The sequence below is a fragment of the Notolepis coatsorum genome, assembly GCF_963971535.1.
Source record: "Notolepis coatsorum genome assembly, chromosome: 10".
NCBI classification, from domain to species: Eukaryota; Metazoa; Chordata; class Actinopteri; order Aulopiformes; family Paralepididae; genus Notolepis; species Notolepis coatsorum.
The window spans coordinates 9,155,241-9,176,301 of record NC_140174.1 but is presented as its reverse complement, the minus strand read 5'-3'; positions in this window follow the sequence as shown (position 1 = coordinate 9,176,301).

Here is a 21,061-nt window from a genome sequence, read left to right as displayed (position 1 = left end):
AATATATAATGGGTTAACCCTAACATCTGTGGTTGTCCCCTCCATCCAGGATATATACAACATAATATATAATGGGTTAACCCTAACATCTGTGGTTGTCACCTCCATCCAGGATATATACAACATAATATATAATGGGTTAACCCTAACATCTGGGGTTGTTCCCTCCATCCAGGATATATACAACATAATATATAATGGGTTAACCCTAACATCTGGGGTTGTTCCCTCCATCCAGGATATATACAACGGACGGTGTGTCAGCAAAGCCAGCAGGATTATTAAGGACCCCAGGCATCCCAACCACAAACTGTTTCAGCTGTTGTCGTAAGGCCTGGACCAGCAGACTCAGGAACAGTTATTTCCCCCAGTGGTCATCTACCGGCCTGTGACTGAGGAAGAATCTGTGCTATTCTATCGCTGAGAGAAAGGCTGTAGTTTACAGAGAAATATGACTTATTGGGTGCACACTAGGGGTGTAACGGTACACAAAAACCACGGTTTGGTACGTTTTCAGTACAGTGGGGGAAAGATTGGCTTTCCATGTTCCACTCAGGGGTGATGTAGTGTGCAGTAACGAATTGTACTTGTAGGGCTGTCAACGAATATTCTATTTTAAAATTAATAATTGATTTGTTAAATAAAAAAAAAAAAAAAATTATATTAGATTGTGAAAAAAACAGCCCACGGTGCGCGGTTGTTAGTGGTTAACATACCGTTGTATTCGTCCGCACTGAACGGTTCGGTACGGATACGCGTATCTTTACACCCCTAGTGCACACTATCATTAATAAGAAGGGACCCTGTGTTTACATGTTCAAATACATGATCAGCAGCAGCAACATGCTTATTAAAGGCTAATCTCTCTCATCTCAGATATTAAACAGTCAACCTCACACCAGCAATAACGACCATCTATGACTGGAATTGTTTCTATACTCTGGCTAGTGGCTACTGACTGTAGATCTGAACTAAAGGATCAACCACAAGGGGGAGCCAGTTTACCTGACATTCTGCTCATATTCAGAATGATGTTACTGCATGAAATCATGGGCTTTTAACCCAATACTTCTGTTTTTATTTTTTATTTATCCTTTATTTATCCAGGAATGTCTCTTCTTCCAGGGAGTCCTGACCAACACGGCACACAACAAGTTTCAACATAAAACGGGGCATTAAACAAAAAACATATCATTCAAATATAAATACAGGTCATTTGTGCAGTGGCAAGGAGCATAATCACATCAACAATAGCATCAGGTAAAACAGTTACATGTTTCGTGAAGGGCTAATCGTAGCATACCTTTAAAAGCATTTACAGTAGGAAGTGCCTCTAGACAATTGATTGAAAACTTTATTAACAGATTGCAGAATGGGTACAGTACAGTACAGCTCAATACATACAATTGTTAAGGGGATGCAGACCAGAGAAAGACTTTCGTCTTGTTTACATCAGAGTCCCCCATTTTCAATTCATCATAACATATATGACATACATGACATACAGATAGACAGTACTGCTACATCTATACATTTATGACATACCAAATTTGCAAATACAGTACTGTTTGTGATACAAAAATAATCCAGAAAAGAGAGTATATACATTTGACGTAGAAACTGTACATTGGAGGAGGTTGGGTAGGTGGGGTGGGGTTGGGGGGGGACTGTACATTGGAGGTGGTTGGGTGGGGTGGGGGGGGTGGGGGTTGGGTAGGAGGGGTGGGTGGGTGGGGGACACTGTACAACTGTACAAGCAAAACTGTACATTGGAATATTGACAAAACCATACTTGGTCATTTACTGTACATTGGAGGGGGTTGGGTTAGGACATTTACAGGGGCCAGTTTCGAATTGCAGTCTCCCGTAGGTGTTCTTTGAGTGTTTTTGAAAGTGGGTAGTGATTCACATTCCTTTACAGCTTTGGGTAGGGCGTTCCACATTTATGTGGCATAATTGCGAAACGTGTTTAGTCCCTTGTTTGAGCCGAATCTGGGTTTAACATGATTTGTGGAGCTCCCTCTGGTGTTGTGATCGTGGTATTCACTGACCTTTGAGAAGTATTTTGACATGTACACGGGTACCTTGGTCGTGTAGTGTATCTTGTAGACCAGGCCCATTGCAAGTTGCTGTACTCTGTCGTCTACTCTAAGCCATCCTAGGTTGTCAAAGTGGGCAGGGGTGAGGTGGGTTCTAGGAGTAAGGTCAAGCAGTAGTCTGACCAGTTTGTTTTGAGATGTTTGTAATTTTGTTTTTAGCGCCTTTGAGGTGCTTTGGTACCATGAGGTGCAAGCATAGTCGTAGTACCCTTGAATGAGTGCTCCTGCCAGAGTCTTCAGGGTATTCTTGTTTACCAGTGAGGAGATCCGGTACAAGAATTGAGTTTGTTGGTTGACTTTTTTTATTACATTGGATGCCATTTTGTCACAGGAAAGATTAGCCTCTAGGATGGAACCCAGGTAGGTAATTTCTTCTTTCCTTGTGACAATATTGTCACCCACTGTAACTGAGAAGCCGTCGGTCTTGCTGAGTTTGTTATTTGAACCGAAGAGAATGGACTATGTTTTGCCCATGTGTAATGGTAGTTTGTTATCAGCGAGCCATATGCAGATTTTGCCTAGTTCCGAGCTGAGGGTTTTTTCAACCTGTAACTTGTTCTTGTCAGAGACCAGCAGGGCTGAGTCGTCCGCAAACAGGAACAAGTTGCAGTCACAAGCTGACGACATGTCATTTGCATAAATTAGGAACAGTAGCGGTCCTAGTATGCTTCCTTGTGGAACACCACAGCTCACTGAGGGGGGGGATAGGGTACCGTTTACCTCCACCATCTGTTCTCTCCCCTCCAGGTAGGATTGCATCCAGCTCACTGATTGACAAGCTAAAAGCAATTGGTTTTAGCTTGTCAATCAGAATGGTGTGATTGACAGTGTCGAAGGCCTTTTGTAGATCCAGCATGACCATGCCGCAATATTTGCCCACGTCCACCTCTTGTTTGATGTGGTCGTTTAAATAGAGAATAGGGACCGCACTCGGGGAAAATCGTTGTTTTTATTTTTATATGCACAAGTTGTATAACACACAAAACGCTTTCAGCCAGTTTACCTGACATATTCTGCTCTTATGTAGGAGAATGATGTTCTGTATCGTTAGTGGCTTAGCTTGGCATCACTACTGCACTATCTCGCGTACGTGCACGCGTACTGAATAAACCACAAATGTACCTCTAATACCAGTATTAGTCTGACCACACCCCTCATCAACTTACCTTCATAAGCAGGTGTGTGGTCACCTGCTCTCCTCCTTCTCGCTTTCACCACAAGGAAGAAGTGCCTCGGTAGATCCCCACACTTGACACCATGATGGAAGAAATTGGATTAGGAACAGCTTGGGAAACAAGGATACGTTGACATCATATCTTTATTTTCTCTCTCACTATTTTCGAGAAAATACGGCGATATTGTCTTCGTACTGGAGTGTCTGGAAGATGATGATCATTCTAAAAACCCTCCACCGGTTTTCGTATTGGGAGCACGCCGCTGCATGCTTCTCAACTGCAGTTCCTTGCTGTGTTTGTTGGGGTGAAACCTGTCAGGCCACAGCTGAACTGTCGGACATGCCGCTGTTGTGAGGAGCGGTGCGTTCCAGGTTGGGTGAGTAGTGTTTGCTGGCGGGCTCCACTTGTCTGTTAGTGCTATGGGGGCTACTTGACAAAGTTTATGGAAACCGGCCCCAGGCTAGGGTCCTTTGTTCAGCCTCCTAGGCGACAGAAGACCTTGGTCTGAAGACCATTATAGTTTTAACTAGTGGGCCGCGACCATTAACACTGGTGATCCCTGTGTGTTCTGGACGAGTGGATTCTCTCTGTCACCGTGTTAAGACCCCATCTTTCATATCCAAATGAGAGTATTCCTTCACGAGGGGATATGTGCATGTAATGTGCGATAGCGGCAGATTCATGTTCAAAGTCAGCTATACAGGCCAGTTGGTACTGTGCTGATTCCGCCGGACGTGGTAATGTCACCGTTGTGAAGCGGTGTTGACGTCTTGTTTTCTCTTTTCTCTTAAAAAGTGAGGAGAGGTTCAGAACGGCGGCCTGTCTGGGTGAGTGTTATGTCATTGTTTACATGTTCATAGCTTACGGTTAGCCGGTCAGTGGCCTGGCGCGGGGTAGCTTAGCTTCTCGCGCGCCGCCGGGAGCTCGCTTCTGATCGCGTGCGTCGTTAGATCGGCGTCTCGCGAGCGGAAGCAATAGCACCCGAACGGTTGGAGCAGCCGTTAGCTTGATGCTATTCTGTTGAACGTGCTTTGATTTTAACATGTTTTACACTCTTGACCACGACGTCATCCTTGACAGGGGATGTTCGTCGACCCTGCCCTGAACCTGGACGGGGATTGCGTCAACAAAGAGGACTGTAGCGACTGGTTGGAGCGGCGACGCTGCCCGGATCGAACAACACAGGACGGCTGTGTTCTACGGTGTCTTGTGACTGCACTTCGCTGATCTGCGTTCCGGGTAGGTACGGGGTTGGCCAGACCTCATAACACGTCTTCTGGTTTTACTTTGCTAAATGTATTGTGAATAACGGTGTTTTTTCCCAAAACGTGTGTTGTTGCAATGCATTTGGGATACGTTGCGGGTTATGTGTGAGCTGTTTTTGTCACTGGCAGTTAGCTTCTCCGTGCAGATCGTGATGTATTGATCTGGTTGTTGTGTGAGAAACATCATGGTGTTTATGTGTACCGTGTACTCACTACTAAGGCAACTAACCTATGAAGCTATGCTTGGTGACAAGTGAGTAAAAGAATGTTCTTTCTCAGACTGTAATGACAATGAACAGTGAGTTCACACATTAACAGGTTTTCCTGTTTTAACTGGCCGTATTGAGGGTAAAATAGGAGGATTGTGTTTCCCCCCCGGTTCCCTGGGGACTTTATCACCTCCTATCAGACATGTTGTGCATTAATTGTGTCTTTTGTGTGGTAGGGATACGATGTAACTCTTAGCTTGATTGCTGAGGTTGTGCTAAATCTGCTGGAGAAACTTATTTCCTAAAGGGAAATTGGTTTGGTTGCTGTCATGTGTGCTTAGCAAGGCCTGTGGTCGATACTAATCAAGAATGATGTATTCTCTCATTGTGAAAAAAACGGCGTTCCTCTGTTGAGTGTTTTTGCCATTTTTTGTAGGTGATGATGGGTTGTGTGTGTCATGTGACCTACAACTGGGTTGTACTGGCCACAGAAGCACATGTGTATGTTGGACCGGGGTTCTTAGAGCCCTCTCTATTCTGTGTTTTTCCTTAGTAAAAATCAGATAGCAGGTTAGCTCATGCGCTGTGTGGAGCTGTGAAACGCTTCATAGAGCTGACTATGACTGTGTCATATTCTCTTTTTGTCGTTACGTCGTATCATGGGTGTGGGGTCGTAAAGGGGTGAACTGGTAACCTTTCCTCTCCCCATTGTTCTGTCGGTCAGGGGTACACCCCCTGTCCTTCAAGGTTCCCGTCACGTGGCGGTTCGGCACGTTACGGGGGGGGGGGGGGGGGGGGGGGGAGGGAGTTCCTGGTCCCACGGCCTGGTATATTGGGCGTGTGCACCGCAGGAATTCCCCCGCCATAGAGTACGTCACCGTGCGCGTCTCTGTTGGTAGGACTTCCGTGTGCTGTTCAGGTCCATGTGATGGATCTGTTTTCAGGGGGGGTGGTCAGGGCTCCTCCTCACCAAGCGCCTATTCAGGCCTTCTGTGAGTTCGGACTCCTTCTTCCATGTGAGGAAGCCTCCATCAGAGTACAGAGCCTTCCTCCTCAGATTGTCAAAGTGAGTGGACCCTCTAGAAGGGTCCTTTTCTATTGTATGTATATTCGATTCAATTCGTTTATTGAGTGTGTATGGGTTCAGTGCCTCTTCCCCGGAGGCCCTAAAACCAGTTTTTACATGGCTCAAGGTGCAATATATTCTTTTCAATCTGTACAGCTCGCGTGGGAAGTCTCTCTGGGGATCCCCGTCTCTTTCCTATGGGAGGGTGGTGGGATGTAAAAATGTGACCATTTTTTACCCCGGCTGTGTAGACTGGGATACATGCTGTTGATGCTTCCTTCTTTCTATTCCAGAAGTGTTGGAGTTAGGGAGTGTCACACCCCTCTTGTCGTTCCCCTGGGCGCCTTGGGGATTCAATGACAGGTCTAAATAGCCTGTTCATTGATGGGGGTGTGTCCCGACGCACGTATAGTGCTAGCTCGCTGTAAACAGGCGATTGACTGGCACGCCTTGGTTGCTTGTGGTTGAAACAGCGTTTTTATAAAGCAACTGAGATGGGGGTTTTTCCTCTTCCGACGACCACATCCCATGACCTGGGTGGATTGTCGACGGATTCTCGTTCATGTCTGGGGGATGATGACGGGATGGATCTGAACATATGTAGTGGGGTCTCACGCCCTTGGGGTGGGCCACCAGGCGCGGTTCGTCCGAACGTCTGGGTGGCGCCTTCTTTTCATGTTAAGATCAACACGCATATCTGCCCTTCTCCTGGAGTAGGCATGCCGGCGTGGTTAGGGCACGGGACTGGTTCTGGTCACGCTGGTCCAGATCAGTTGAACCCGTTGTCCGCCGGGGATGCAGATCTGCTGTTCTGGTACCCTGAGGGACTTGGGCTTTTTTCAGGGGGAAAAATGCCAGGTCGGTCTGGGTGTCACAGGGTTAAGCGCTATGGAGACCCTGGTTGGGTATGTTTTTACTCAGCACTGTCGTCATGGCTTACAGCCATGCCATTCTGTACGCGCTCGATCTCGTCGGATCTCGGCCGCTACACAGGTTGGTCCTGGTTAGTACTTGGTTGGGAGACCGCCGGGGAATACCAGGTACGGTGTGCTTAGGGGCTGGTTCTCCATTATTTTTCGCTCCTCTCTCACGCATGGCGAAGAGGGGCCTGTGGGGGTGGTTTTTTGACCTCCTCTGGTGACCCTGTGCTTCCCGTACCGCCAGGCCCGGTCCGAAGTGATGTTTGCGACCCGTAGGCCTGGGTTAACCCTTTTTGGAAACTGAAACACTTGTACTGCGGTATAGCCGGTGTATACCCGCAGGTGTGTTTTGGAGTTTTTTCTTGAGGGGTTATAGGAACAACCACCGCATTGGGTAACACCGAGGTGGTTGATTCCCTGGTGTGTTGGAGCAGTGTCAACTCCCGGGTTCACCGTTTGAGGGTGCCCCTGCACGTTCATGACGTCTGCCAATCGTGTCAGCCTTCTCTGCCTCGACCCCTCTGGGTGGGGGTTGTTAAATGGAGGCTTGGTCATGCAACACCGCCAGCTTACGCTCCTTCCGCCGGGGCGGCTGTGTTCAGCTGTCCCCTCTGGCGCCTGTCTCGTCCGCAGTCTCCAGGCTGGGGTTAACAGCCTGTTGCCTGGTTTTTCCCCGGTGCGCTGCCTGCTTCCGTTGGTTAACCTTTTTTTTGTGTGCTTACGGCCATGCTGACTGCCTGTTCTGCAGGGTCAGTGTGCCAGGCGGTGTACTATTGGGGGGACGGGGCCCGCTCAGCTTACGGCCATACCGACCTGAACACGCCCGATCTCGTCCGATCTCGGAAGCTGGGCAGGTTCTGGCCTGGTTGGTTCCGCCTGGGAATACCAGGTGCAGTAACTGAGGGGCCTTTGTCCGAATACGCTGGCGATGTGGGGGGCGGGGCACTACGTGCCCACCTGGTGGGGTCTTGATGCTGGCATCATGGACTTCTCCGGGCCCCCATTCTAGGGAGTCCAGTCCTTTTGGTGGGTCTGGGTCTTCCTTCGTGCTCCGCTGCTACGGCCTTGCCACGGGGTTGGGTTTGCCCTTGACCCCGTGATTCTGGGGGCAGTAACGAGGTTGTTCCTCCGTTCGTTCCCGGGTGGCATGCGGGTTGTGCGTGTGTGTAGTCGTGGGGTCAAGCCACGGTCTGCTCACCCTGTGCGTTGAGTTGCTTGAGTGCCTCTTCGCACGGTCGGGTCCGTCGCCCTCCCGTGACGTCCCTAATAGGGGGGCTACCCTCCATTAGGGGGGGTCGGGGGGGCTCGGCCCTCCCTGTTCTGATGGTTTTGGGGGGCTGTCAGCGGGGTGTATTTGTCAGCCAAGTGGCTCCGCTTGGCCTCCCTTGTGCAGTAGTGATGCCAAGCTAAGCCACTAACGATACAGAACGTTAGGTTATGACTATAACCAAGTTCTGTTAGTTAGGGGCGATGCTTGGCATCAGACGGCCGCTGCAGCCCTTGTCCTCACCTTGTGGTGAAAGCTTGGGAAGGAGGAGAGCAGGTGACCACACACCTGCTTATGAAGGTAAGCTGATGAGGGGTGTGGTCAGACTAATACTGGTATTAGAGGTACATTTGTGGTTTATTCAGTACGCGTGCACGTACGCGAGATAGTGCAGTAGTGATGCCAAGCATCGCCCCTAACTAACAGAACTTGGTTATAGTCATAACCTAACGTTACTGCATCAAGTCATGGGCTTTTAACAAAAGACTTCTGTTATAAACTAGAACACTAAGAAAATTGTAATTGTGTGACCAATAGTGAAAATAGTTTCCACAAGCAGGGTTTATCACTCAAAAAGTAATTTTATAGGTACGTTTCTGATTAAATATTTTGCCAACAAACTGGACAGCTAAATGGTCTACAATATGACTTCTTGTGCATTTTCACATTCCCTTTATCTCTGAATCCGTTCCAACTAATTAAATAACTACAGAGTTTCTCTCCAGTATGAGTTCCCACGTGTCTTTTCAGACCCCCTTTATTACTGAACCATTTCCACAAACTTAAACTTCAGGGTTTCTCTGCTGTATGAGTCATCATGTGTCTCTTCAAATATCCTTTCCGTCTGAACCCTTTTCCACAAACTGAACAACTAAATAGTTTCTCTCCTGTATGAGTCCTCATGTGTTTCTTCAAATCTGATTTCTGTGAACACCCTTTTCCACAAACTGAACAATTAAATGGTTTCTCTCCTGTATGAGTTCTCATGTGGATCTTCAAATTACTTTTGTGGGTGAACCCTTTTGCACAAACTGAACAACTAAACGGTTTCTCCGCTGTATGAGTTGTCATGTGGGTCTTCAAAAGTATTTTGCCACTGAATCCTTTCCCACAAACTGAACAGCTAAATGGTTTCTTTGCTGTATGAGTCATCGTGTGGATCTTCAAATGTCCTTTCTGTGAAAACCATTTCCCACAAACTGAACAACTAAATAGTTTCTCTCCTGTATGAGTTCTCATGTGGATCTTCAAATGACTTTTGTGAGTGAACCCTTTTGCACAAACTGAACAACTAAATGGTTTCTCTCTTGTATGAGTTGTCATGTGTCTGCTCAGATTTCCTTTCTCACTGAACACTTTTGCACAAACTGAACAACTAAATGGTTTCTCTGCTGTATGAGTTGTCATGTGGATCTTCAATTGTCTTTTGCCACTGAATCCTTTCCCACAAACTGAACAGCTAAATGGTTTCTCTCCTGTATGAGTCATCGTGTGGATCTTCAAATGTCCTTTCTGTGAAAACCCTTTCCCACAAACTGAACAACTAAATGGTTTCTCTCTTGTATGAGTTGTCATGTGTCTGCTCAGATTTCCTTTCTCACTGAACCATTTTGCACAAACTGAACAACTAAATCGTTTCTCTCCTGTATGATTTGTCATGTGTCTCTTCAAATTACTTTTGTGACGGAACCCTTTTCCACAAACTGAACAACTAAATGGCTTCTCTCCTGTATGAGTTCTCATGTGGCTCTTCAAATTTCCTTTCTCACTAAACCCTTTTGCACAAACTGAACAACCAAATAGTTTCTGTCCTGTATGAGACAAACTTAATGTTTTTTGTTTCTCGTTTGATACTAGCATCTTTAAACCTGACTGAGGTTCCCCACTCTCCTTCCAATCATCACTGTCATCAGTCTCAGGACAGTCTGAAGAGAGAAGCTGGCCATCTCTAGTTGGTTCTAAATCACCAGCTGGATTTAAGTTACTGGCTGGTTCTGATACTCTACAGTCCTCCCCATCAGGTTCTGTTTTCATCTGTCCAGTTGAGGTGCTGGGTAAAGAGTAAGCTTCTCTGTTTTTCTCCCTCTGGGTTTGAAGAGGCTGGAAGGACAGAGCGTTCTCTTGACCATCTTCACATTTCACTGGGTCTACTGTGATCTTGGAGAGATCAGCTTCTTCCAGCCCTTGATGTAGTTCCTCTTTAATCTGTAGGGACTCTGGGTCCTGGGTTTGGCTGAGAAGTGAGAACAGAGTATTCTCTCCGTCAGCCTCCTCAAGATCTTGAAATAGTTCCTCCTGTTCCTCTTTAATCTGTAGGGACTCTGGGTCATGGGTTTGGTTAAACCATGAGGACTGAGGTTTCTCTTCATCATGTTCACTCTTCACAGGGACAGGATTGTATGTCAACTTGATTATATCAGCCTCCTCCAGACCTTGAAGCTGCTCTCCCTCCTGACTGCTCCAGAGTTCCCCCTGTTCCTCTTTCATCTGTAGGGGCTCTGGCTCCTCCTGGCTCAGACTGGGGCTCCTCTCCTGCTGCTCAGGGGGAACCTCCTCTTCACAGACAGATAGCTGTGGGGGGTCTGCAGGGAGGAATAATAATAATATGAATAACAAACAAAGATGCAGTAGATAACTTTTCAGCATTAAGTGAAACTCTGCAACTCTCTTATACAGAATAGAGAGTAAAAACACAAGTGCTTTCAATCAATTACTGCTTGGCTACAAAATGTGCCTATTTAATACAGTGAGGACATGTCCTCATCACGCAGTCAATCACAAGTTGGAGGTTGATCAGATATTGTCAGGAGGTAATAATGTAAACAAACCAAACAAGGTAACTATGGATAGCTGAAATACATATAAAATATGGATTGTTAGCTTGACAAATAACTTTTTACTTGAGTTGGGGCACATGTAGAAACTCCTACACTATTCACCTGATTTGGTGAATACCCTCAAATTAAAGCTGAAAGTCTGCACTTGAAGCACACCTTGATTTCATTTGAAGTCCATTGTGGTGATGTACAGAGCCAGAATTGTGAAAATTGTGTCAATGTCAAAATATTTATGGACCAGACTGTATAAAGTCAGAATATAAGCCCCAGGGGCGAATAGAGTCCCCTACCGGGTTTATAAAAGTGTGCCTGATGTACTCAGATTCTTGTGGAGGTTATTAAGAGTAGTATGTGATAAACAGGTTATACCAAAAGCTTGGTGTAGAGCAGTAGGAATCTGAATTACCAAGGAGAAAGAGTCCTCACTGTTAAGCCAGTTTCGGACTATATCCCTCCTGAATGTAGAAGGTAAGATTTTCTTTACAGTGTAGTGGCACAGAGGCTAGCAAACTACAGAGAAAGGAATTGTTAAATAGACACTGCAGTGCAGAAAAAAGGAATCACAGGGTTTGCCGGGTATATAGAACACACAAGCAGGGAGCGAAATTAACTTTTTGACTCACCGGCCAGTGGCGGGTAGATGGGAAGAATCTACCCGCCAAGCAGATTTCTTACCTGCCAACTTTTTTTGATAAAAAAAATAATAATAATTATTTTATATACATTTTCTTTTTTAATAAAATATATATATTATATAATCATACTTGTAGTTGTATTATCTGCGAGACATCGCCACCTCGCTGTCTGCAAACAGCTCCACTGTCTGTGTGTATACTCGAGTGGCCTCCAGCTCCAGCAAGGATTCTCCGGCGCTACAGCTGGACCCTAAACTCTTACATTCAGCATGAAAGGATTCTCCTGTGCTGCACCTAGACCCTAGTCAGCAGCCCGCATGCTGATGCGATGTAACTGGACACTTGCTGCAGTTGTTGATGTCGGGAGCTATGAGTAGCTAGCCAGCTGTTACACAATGCCTCATGTATTAAACTAAAAGTGAATAGTTGACTGGGTCATTTTGTAACAGTAGCTAACATCAGCTCACGGAGGTCTCTCTGACTAGACTAACGTCAGTCACGGTGACTGTGTTTACAGCATACAGAAACAGGTGGGGAGGGGTAGCAGCAGCAGCAGTGCGCGGTGACTGTCGGAGGCAATAGCCTCTGTTTACATGATGCAGGCATACAGAAACAGGTGGGGAGGGGTAGCAGCAGCAGCAGTGGGCGGTGCGCTGCGTGTCTGACTGTCTGTGCTCAGACAGCGAGTGAGAACTCCGCTCAGAATTGGATCATGATTTTAGTGGGAGGCGCCAAACGTATAAACTGAGCGCAAATGGCGGGTGGCGCTCTCTAGTTTCGCCCCCTGCACACAAGCATAATATGGCACCAGATTAAATCAGCCAAGATAGAGAAAAGAGATTTACAGGTGGTATTTTTTGGCAAATGCGTTTGGCTCGGTACCGCATAGCCTTTTTTGGTGCCTGCCAGTGTCGTCGTTAGCCCTGGGCTTCCGGGGCTTTAGCCCCGGATGTTTTTCTCCTAGCCCCGGACCTTAAAAAAAAAAAAAAAAAAAAATTCTTTTGTTTTTACTTTTTTTTTTTTTTTTAGGTGTCAGCACCCCCATTGTCTGTGCTGAATGTTTGTTAGTGTTTGGTATTTTTTGTTGGTTTTTAGTACTTTTAAACATCAATTTTTAGTAAGTAGTTTTCATTTGATCCTATAATTTTTTCATTCACCGATTTGTGGACTTTTTTTTTAGTGTCCTGAAAGGCGCCTTATAAATCAAATGCATTATTATTATTATTATTATTATTATTACTATCATCCAGGAGGGAAAAGACACTTTGGATAGTAGGGACTGCATCTCTGCCTGTCCTGACCAGGAAACACTTTGCAACTGTGATCTCCTCTGGCAGTAGTTGGATATTGTAATGTGTGGCGAGGGGTTGCAGCAATTCCACTGAGAGAAACTGGTCTGAGGCTGGATAACATGCCTGTATGCCTCTCATAAGTTGTTCTCCAACTCATGAGAACCTGCTCTCAAGCTCTTGCAGCATTCTGTCGACGACTGGATAGAACAGTCTCTGTCTCAGCTGATCTCCTGAGCTGAGGTCTGAGCTTGTGCCACAAGATGACTCAACTACATACTCGTCCATCCTTTTCTGCTTCCTCCTTTGGCTGGTAGTATGTTCCTCAATCCAAAGGCCATTACATATAGTCTTTCTCCTGTCATACATGTCCACTGCCATCTCTGAGGTGCGATAACCTTTGAGTGTGTCCTGCACTGTGCTTTTAAATAGTACAGATAGGTATTGAAGATGTGCACTTTAACGCAGCAGCACCTGGAGCCATCCATACCCATGTCCAGTGTCCACTGACAAAGACATGCTCATGATACTGTGATAAACTATAATAAGCTTTAATCGAACCTTGGTTCATTTCCTCGGATAGTCCGGTTGGTTTGGAGTGGTGTGAAAGTTCATTCACTCTTGCAAGTGAACCCTGCTGCGGTTCATTTGAGATGTGAATGCAAAGCGGACCAAAGGCAGGAAAAGACCCAAAGACTGAAACATATGTATATAATGAAACACACAATAAATTTTTTTTTCGATTGCTTAAGCATGATTTTGAAAACGGGGCCCGGTGTTTCAAAACACACAATTAGCACAACCACACACACAATTATCAGAACACCTCAGATCCTTTGCTAAGTTAAACACTTGTCAAAACTATACACTAATTTATAAAAACTACATTTTGTTACCATATGAAACACACGTTTCATATGACTTAATTCTGTTTGAACCAGTTACACACACTGCTGTGCTTAACCTAAAACACATTTAGCAATTCTACTTCTCAGTGATTAGAGTACTGTAAGTGAAGTACGCAGAGAATGTGAAAATATACAATAAATTCACCAAACACTACACGACGAATGCTGTAGACTGATGAAAATATAATTTATTTATCTACATATACACAAATCAATGATGAAGACTGATGAAAAAAAAATTCTCTCCATATACCCAAATCAATGATGCAGACTGATGAAAATATAAATGTTCTCTCCATATAATCAAATCAGTCAACATTTCAACATGGAGAATCACAATAAAACATGTCCCAGTTTTCATGCTATTATGTGCATAACACTGTAAGCTCAGCAAATATCAGACAAACATAAAATACTGTATCCAGTACAGGTTAAAATTACAGTAAAACAATTTTCTTTTGATCAAATTTAAATAGAGTACAGAAAATACTAGACATTATCTATTTGCCTATCTGGATCTGGCAAGATACTTTTTTGTTGTGATTCTCCATGGCATGTTGACATGTTGACTGATTTGGGAAAATGGGAGAAAATGTATATTTTCATCAGTCTGCATCATTGGTTGTCTTGTGTAGTGTTTGGTGAATGTATTGTATATTTTCACGTTCTCTGTGTACAGTACTTCACTCTCCATCCATTTTGGTTGAAGACAGGTGAACTCACCTGCTGCATTTGTATAGTGCTTAAACCTGATTGGTGTATTAAGCAATGGTGCATCTGATGGCTGTGTTTAACCAATTGGCTCATGTGTGTGGTAATTTGACATTCTGTGTCTAATGTGATGCAAGTGTGTTTAGTGTTTTGCAAATCACTGTGTGTATTGTTTTGAAAAAAGTGTGAGGCTGACATTGTGCTTATAGGGGTGCAAATCTGGGCCTATGTTTTGCTCCTTGAGTGTAAGGTTTTGATAATTGTGTAATACTTTTGATTTGAGTGTTTATGCAATTGAAGAAAACTGTAAAGACTAGAGATTAACTGTTTATTTATTTTGTACATAGGCTGTGCATATGTTTGTTTGTTTATTTGCTTATGTGTATGATTCTTAACTGTGTTTTTATTTTGTTATTGGTGTATATGTGTGTGTTACGACCCTGGCTCATGGGCACGCAACCTATGTGCAAACCAACACCAAAACCCTGTGCTCTAACTCAAAGTGCTACTATATCAAGGAACTATTATTATAAATGTAAACTAATGTACTAATGTGAAACCAACGGACAAGGACTGGAAGAACCTGACAGCTCTTTCCCTAAGCACAGACACTGCATGTGTGTCACTAGGGCTAGCTTTAAAGCTCCCAGCAGGTAAACAATCAGCACTAATTGGCTAATTGGCAGCCCTCACCTACATGCCCCGTGACACAGGAGTGATCAGGCCTGCCTGCACAGTGACATAGGAGTGATCAGGCTCCTGGTACATAACACCTCCCCCACCAAACTGGTTGCCCCAGAGGCAACCACCACAGAACAACCCATAAAAAAAAAAAAAAAAAAAAACTGTTAGTTGTCAGGGCCACCACCACAACAGTGACAGCGGGTCGGCCCCTGTCGAACACGACCACCAACCGTGTTGTATGCTCCCTTTCAACAGGCCCCTCCACCGATACCGACCTGTCAAAAATAGACTTGTGAACATCCAGAGTAGGATGTACCGCCTCAGGTACAGCCCCACTGTACCTGGAACATACATGGCAGTACGACAGTCACAAAAACGTCTGGAACACCATCTAAAATGGCGTCACCCAAAATAACATTGTCCTGATCAAAATCAAAATGGCTGCCACTCAACAGACCAGGTCGCGAAGGCGGCTCCTGCTCCACAGGACACAGGTAACTAGGTTGACCATCACACCTAGTGCATGGCAGAGAATCAGTGTGGACATGTGGATCAATGTCAGAATCATCAACTGACATACTGGGACCATCCCTGCCCACAAGTGAAACATTAGGGACAATAGAGCTACTGTGGGAAGGCTGGCAGCCTAAGTCAGGCTTAGTAGCCTCTCCAACTAGAACGGTGTCACATGAAACAACAGCACCTCTCATAGCATCCTTCCCACACTCCTCCTCCAATTCGTTCGTGGCCTCAGCCACCATACAGGCTGGGAAGACCCTGAGACACTGCGCCGCCATACCATCTCCTGCCACATGCTTCTCCGGCACGCATGTCAACTCTGGTTTCACCACCGGGCCTAACACAAAGCCACAATCAAGAGAATCATTATGCAGAGGTAGATCCACAGTGTGCTTTCCAAAATTCTCAACAGGTACACATTTCAATTCAACAAAGAATGTGTCACTACGTGAAGTATCAACATTGACATTGATCACATTGAATTCTGGGAGTGTAGTTTTTTCATCAGATAGCTGAATTCACTTGAATCCTTTCAAACTCCTGTGCTGGAATATAGTTAGGATTTTACCAGAATGTTTGATAGGACATTGATTGAAAACTATCGGCTCAAATTTTACAATTGATGGCTTATTTTGAAGGTATAAATCTGTAATTTTATATTATGTAACAAAAAAAATGGGAAGATTCTGAGGAGGAGGAGGAGGAGGAGCTCAAGAGCTCAGACTCCTAAGGGTATTAAAGAAATAATTTTTTCATCAATACGTTCCCATTTTATAGCGTCGTGAATATGAACTATATACCGCAATGTTCTGGGGTATTTCCTGGAAGGTGAGATACAGAGCGCTAAGCTAATAACGTTAAATAGAATTGCGTTTCGGGTATGTACAAGCTAGAGCTAAAACTCTAAATGCATATTATCGGTATCCTGGTCCACCATGAATGCATGAAAGGGGGGGGGGGGGGGCGGGGGACGTCGTTTCTGATTATTGATTACCAATAACGGCATTAGCCTCATTCGCTGATCGGGTGGATGGCTATCAAAGCAAGGCCCGATCGGGCTGTAATTTACGTGAAAAAGCTCTTACCGCGGGCCGGTTGGATCCCAAACAGGATTTCCCAGTTATCGATCGCCATCTGGTAGATCGATATGTCCATTGGCTGATGCTATATTCCTTTACTGCATACTGAATTCAGCGTCCCAAAAAGTATTCCAGGCTACATGCTAGAGGCATAGCTTCAGGCTAACAAAAAAAGTCCACCCATGATAAATTTTTTTTTAAACACCGGTCTGTAACAGGGAACACTGCATTATTGAGACAGCGCCCCTACGAGGATCTGGCCGGTAATGCACTTTTCCGAATTCCAAGAGTAGGGTAAATCTGCAGTGCCGCTCGGTGACATTGAGTAGGATATTACAATGGAATAAAAGCCAAAACAACCTTACCACATATATCGTGGTTGGCCCTCAAGCGTTGGATCCAAAACATGTACGTGGTTGGCCACGAATGTGTTAACGTACCATTGCACCCAGCGGGTACCGAACCGAAGGTCCAGCACTGAAACGGTTCAGTACGGATACGTGTACCGTTAGTAGGGGTGGGAATCACCAGTTTCATCATGATACGATACGATATCGATTCTTTGGACAACGATACGATATTTGCCGATATCACAAAGTCTCTCACGATACAATACGGTTAGATTAGATTCAGGTGCCTGCAATCGATATGAGATGATATCATATGCCCATTTAACACAATCAGTAACATTTAGATCAACTAAAAAAAGGTAACGAAAATATCATTTGACATTTGTATTTTTGAGCTCTTCCAGACATTTAAAGGAAAATCAATCTATTGTTTTTAATACAAATAGACCTCCTGTTCACTGTAAAGTGCCACGTTTTGATATATTGAGCTTTAAACTTTAAGCTCCATTTTTTGGAACTCAAAACTCACAACCTAAAACCCCTCCCTACCTCCCTCTCCCAAACCGTTCCTACAACAATTTGTTGATGTTGCATGATCATGTATAGGCCTACATTTATTATGTATTATATTGTTTATGTTTAAATAACATTTAAACATCAAACTCCTCTGACCTCATCTGGTCTTTCCAAAGACGCGCGCACACACACACACACAGAAAGGGAGAATGCTATGCTGTAACGTCTACACACACGGAGCTACTGCTGTTGTTCTTGGGCGGATATGAGACTCGCCACAGGATTTTCAAAATAAGAGTATCGATATGAATCGATCTTATTACATTGCATCGATCCGATTCGATTGTTGATAATTACATCGATGTATCGATCTGGATCGATGTATCGTCCCACCCCTAACCGTTAGACCCCTACTATTGATCATTTGTTTGTCTGTTTATCAGATCAAGATCATGAATTACATTTCTTTCAACCGTCTTTATATCCACCAAGACAACTGTTGGCATTGCAGCCCTGATGCTGCTTGTTAATCCTGTTGTGGCCTATGGCTGAAAGGCAAAGAAGGAAATACTTGAGTTGTTACCTTTTTCTGTTGATGTGGTCATATCTGTCTGTCATAGTAGTTATCTCCAGGGAACACAATTAACTTTTTGACTTACCAGCCATTTGGCTGGTAGATTTTAAAAACTACCAGCCAGGCAGATTTTTTACCAGCCAAAAATTAAAAATAGCTTTTTAGTATATCGCCATGTGTTATTATTACTATATAATACTCTCATATGCTATTTTCAATTAATATCATAAACAACATAAGGAATATTAGAATAATTTTGAGTGGACTGAAGGAATGAGTCAGCGTTAATAGTTTTAAATGCAAATAATTTATTGAAACATAGAAGTGGGGTCGGGGACACACACACTGTTTCAACTCACCACCCCCGCATCATATTGTAGTCTAGTCTGTCTTCAAACTTCCACTCCTCTCGAAACGTTTTTATATTTGAATATCAACATTATCTGTGCATCCTCAGTAATCCTCAGTTTACTACAATATACTCCTCTCCTGAGTCCTGACTAGTGACTTCATCGTCTTTCCAAACACACGCACACACACAGAGAAAGGGAGAGTGCCCCCATTTCCCTTTTCCCAGTCCACGCTGTTCTCTATGGCTCTGCCGCTGATCAGGATTAGCTTGTTAGCTTACGCTAACATAACGTTCATTTCGGGCGATGTGGGCATAAAGGAATGGCGACGATGCAATGCATGTTAGATGCATTTGACCCGTTGTGAGTAGAAGAAAAAACCACAGACTTATTTCGGCTCGCAAAATAGGCGCACTGGTGTGTAGCTCTGCTCTCAGGGAACAAACTTAACTTTTTGACTTACCAGCCATTTGGCTGGTAGATTTTAAAAACGACCAGCCAGGCAGATTTTTTACCAGCCATTGGCGGTTGGCTGGTACTTATTTTGTTCCCTGGTTATCTCTGTGCCCATAGATGTGAAATAAGGTGTGAAGTAACTAAGTTCTTTACACTCTATAACAATAAGCATAATAGATCTAATGTCATGCCTTCACCTGGAGGGCGACTCTAGACTAAGTCCGTTGACCCTTAACCTCTCACTATAAATGAGACCCAGCCGTGTTGTGTGTGCTCTCTCCTGTACCCTGAAGATGATTAATAAACGTGTACAAACTACTAGTTGTTGTTGTTTGAATGGGACTAAGCTAAGATACTACATGTTGTGAAGGGCCAGATTAAAGCTGAGAATCTACATTTATTGTTTTATATACATTGTATATTATTTATATATACACGGTATATCCCTTTAAACCTGCGTTCGAACCATAGTAATATTCGCTCTCCTTATTGGATAGCGCCTCAGGCGCCAGCCCGCAAGCCCCCAACGTCAGGTTCAAAGACAAGCCCAGGCATGTCGTAACATGCCCGGAGACAGCGTATTGATTCCAGACAAGAACTGAGGTTTGGGACTAGATAACCACTTAAGTATATATACGGCGCAGGTGCGCACAGCAGCAGTTCGTCTAGAGTCTGTCTGTGTTCGGTAACAGTGAAGTGAGCAACCGTGCGTCTAACAGAGCGTTGAGAACCACGTGCGAATGGAATAGTAAAGTGTCAGAGTTTAATGCAGTAACGTCAAGTTCGACCTAGTTTAATGTGAAGTAAATAGTCGTTCATTTATTGTATATCGTGCCAACACAGTTCGTTCGTGTGTAGCATTACCCAGCGGTTCGTTCGTGTTAGCTAGTGGACCTTAGCCAGGGTGCGTGGACTAAATACATTGGTGCCAGTACCCAAGGAGGCCTAGTCGGAGAACCTGTTGGACATGTGCACAGGAGAACCAGCGGCGGCGATTGCAGAACCATTACTGGTTGGATTATATTGATTGTGGAACGTGTTACCCGGAGAAGAGCATCGTTGATTCCCACTGTCGTTTGGGATTTAACCTCGTGAGGATTTACATTCGGGCTGGCCTCATGGACAGAGGCTGGCTGGCTATCATCGTTTGCTATCGAGCATTGGATTACAGTTATTGCTTTTGTTGCTGATCGTTGGATTTACAAGGACTGGCTTCTGTACGTGAACCCCCTTTATTCTTCATTGAATCAGACTGAGTATCCGAACATTCCTCTATCCTCTAGACCTTACAACTCTGAGAGGAACCCAGTGTCTCCAGGCGGTGCCAGCGTTACCTTCTATAATTGCTATTATACGCCAGGTGGCGTCAGCCTAGTACCCATAGTAGGAATCCTGCTATTCCCAGTGACTCATGCTACTGACTGACTTTATGCATATTATTCGCCATACAAGCGCGACCCTAATTCTCATTCTGTAACCTAATGTTGCATAATAATAAAATACCCTCAAATACTATTTCTTTGTCAATGCCGTGTTATTATGAGTGTCCACCATATCTATTAGATGTACTGTCTGGCCAGTAATTAAAGTACATACTTGCAGTGGTTTAATCTATCACAATCTTTAATACAGTCAGGGTTTTGTAACCCCTCAGTTACACTACATATGGTGACGAGGATTAATCCGGAAGAATGTTCGGCAGACAGTTGCGTGAGTTTTGTATGCAAAAAAGCTACCTCTGTTATGAAAAAGGTTTTAAAGAAAAAGAGAAATGGCTGCTACAGTGGGATCGGTGACACCGTTTGACAACAAGTTGCAGGGCTGGGAGGAGTACTGTGAGATCTTACATCACTTGTATTTGTATTTATTTATTAACACAAAAAGAGTTAAACAAAAGTCAAAAAATACTAATATTGTGTAGGAGAAGTTTAGAAGCCTAGAGAGGCTTATCGAGAACTTCCCGTTTTGTAAAATCAAACATACAAAAATATACATATTATTAAAAAAATACCAGTAATACATTCAAAAGATATGTGTTAATACATGCATATATACTGCATGCATAATAATACATAACCACCCACCCACCTGCCTACAAACCTACCGACCCACATAATCAAATGCATACCTACACGTATGACCTATTTATTAT